The sequence below is a fragment of the Echinops telfairi genome, unplaced genomic scaffold, assembly GCF_000313985.2.
Source record: "Echinops telfairi isolate 266 unplaced genomic scaffold, ASM31398v2 ScPeMD7_7409;HRSCAF=8447, whole genome shotgun sequence".
Taxonomy (NCBI): Eukaryota; Metazoa; Chordata; class Mammalia; order Afrosoricida; family Tenrecidae; genus Echinops; species Echinops telfairi.
In genome coordinates, this window is record NW_022111309.1 from 16,125,267 (window position 1) to 16,128,088 (window position 2,822).

Sequence of the window (2,822 nt, forward strand, 5' to 3'; positions counted from 1 at the left end):
GTTGTGTTGCTTAACAGTCTCGTGATCCTGAATAAACCCTGTAGTTCTATGGGCCTCAGATTCCTTCTCTGAAAAATGGAAATATTAATCTAAATATTTAGTATGACTGGACAATGAATTGGCCATTGAATAAGGAAGATATGCAGTACATAATCTCCTGTCAACTTGAGTGAATAGGTAGAGTCTAGCCTGTCAATCAGGTCATAGCTAGTGGGCATACCCTTATCCTGAGGATTCTGGGAACTCCTGTCTTCCTCCCTGGAGGTGGGACACACTCTCTATTTCACATTCCTGTGGACAAACCACATGGAGACACAGTGATGGAGACAGAGCCCTGAAACTGGAGGAGCCACATGGAGACCCACGTCAGTGCTGAGACGCTTCCACCGCCACTGGATCTACAAGACTTTCCACCCACTGGCCTCTGATCTACCTGAATTCAGCATCATTGCACGGCTGTGTGAGTCTAAAGAGGAATTTGTGGGCTAGTATCAGACATATGGGCTAATATCAGACTTATAGACTTCATCTGGACTAGGCTGGGATGTGTCTTAATATACAATTGCTCTTTGATATAAAGTTCTCTCTTCCACATATATGAGTATTCATGAATTTGTTTCTCTAGTCTATTCGGACTAACATAGAAGATCAAAGAAGGATTTATGTGTTCTAATTATAGTGCTGAGGAAGGATATGGAAAGTACCGTGAACTGCCGAAAGAACAAACAGATCTGTCTTGGAGGAAATATAGCCAGAATGCTCCTTAGAGACAAGGAGGGCAAGACTTTGTCTCATGGACTGTGGACATTTTGTCAGGAGAGACCAGTCCCTGAAAAAGGGTGTCATGCTTGCTAAAGTGGTGGGGAAATAACAATGAGCGAGACCTTCAATGAGATGGATTGTTACAGTGGCTACCTCAATGGGCTCAACATAGGAACAGTCATGAGGGTGGCACAAGGCTCCGCGTCTCGTTCTGTTGTGCACAGGGTCACTCTGATTTGGAGCCGACTTGTTGACACCTAAAAGCAACAATCACTGCACAGTGAATTGTGGCCCATTCCCGCAACTGAATACTGAATATGCAAAAACGTATTTGAATATGACAATGTTAACATGGAAAAAAGCAGGGTAAAAATGTGTGACTGTTTATTGACTGTCATCATCATTGTTAGCTGCCATAATGTCACTGACTTAGTTAATTGTGCCAGCCTGGCCGATAATCACATGTGGGGCTGGTTGAAAGGCGGAGGGATAAATGGGTGGTGAAGCCTCGCCTTTCTAGTTCTCGGATCTCTTGCTTTGTGATGGTCGCACCAGGGTGCAGCTGCCTTAGCAGTTCCCTGCTCCAGCTTGCAAGATTGACTTCATACAAGACATCCCCAAGGAGAAGCTACATGGACCTATCCCGATGCAGCCCTGGGTGCTGGAGCAGCCGTGTGGAGACCCCTGCTACTGCTGAGATGCTTGTTCATTCATTGACTCAGCTTTCCTCCTGCAGTCGGCATCATTGCCTCTGTTTTGTGAGGTGGAAGACTTTGTGAACTGGTGGTGGGTTAATGGGTTAATGTTGGACTTGTGGGCTTGGGCAGCATTGGGTTGGGATGTTTTCGTGATGCACCTTTTCTTTACATAAAATTCTCTCTTATATATGAGTTGCTGTGGATTTGTTTCTCCAAAGTACCTAGACTAATACAGTCACCCACACCCACACACACCCCCGCGGGCAACCGCAAGCAAAATTCTGTCCAGCCCTGGGTAAGATAGGTTGAAGAGCAGTCTGTTAGGATCCATAGAATTTGAGCCGGGGGTGTGGGAGGGTTCCTGTGCTTTGGAGATAGCCTCCCAGAGATTGGTTCCTAGTCGGTCTTGGTCTGGAAGCTCCGCTGAAACATGAAGCCTTTAACTGATAGACAGGCGATCACAGCTCTCTCAAAGGAACCACACACAGGACTAGAAGGAAACCAGGAAGCATTTGTTCTCTGGGTACTGTGGCCATGGGTGATTTCCCCCTTGTTTTTTTGATTCCCACATTGCTGGAGATTATGCATTACTTTTAGGATGGAAAATGAAGCTCTATTGAAAACAAGCAAGAGAGGATTCTAAGAAAAGAACCCCGTGTCCTCCTCACTTGGCAATGTGTTGAGTGGCTCCCAGCACCCTCAGGAGGGAGCTTGTCATGTCTCTCCCCATGGTGCTTACTCCTTTCCAGAAACAAGCCTGCCCCATTCCTCCCTCCCACGGTGCTCACAGGCAGCGCTGGGCACCCAGACCCACTCGGGGAAGACCCCTGGGAAACCACGCCCAGCTAGACTCGGTAACTGGTCGTATGACAACGGATGCAAATGAAACACGGGCTCAGGAAGTCTCTGGACCAGTGACTCCAGCACATGGACCCGCGGATCTCTCCTGAAGCCCGGCTGTGAGAGATTAGATGTTTAGAACCAGCGCATAGGACTGCCGGTCCTCAAGTTTCCATCCTCTGGCCCTCCGTTCCAGGCCTCATTCCGAGAAAGAGAGAGAATCAAACCCATTGCCATCAAGTCAGTTCTGCCTCAAGGCGACCCTATTTGCTACCCAGTCGAACTGCTTCTGCGCAGGAGGAGCTTGGCTGTAATCTTGATGGAAGAGATCACCGGGCCTTTTTTCCACACCCTCACTGGGTACCTTCGAATCAACCACCTTTAGGCTAGCTCTTCTTGTTGAGTGTTGTTGGCAAGCCGATTTCAGCTCGTGGGCACCCCATGTGTGTCAGATAAAACTGCTCCGTGGGGTTCTGAAGGCTGTGACCTTTCAGAAGCAGACCGCCTGGCCTGTCTTTCAAG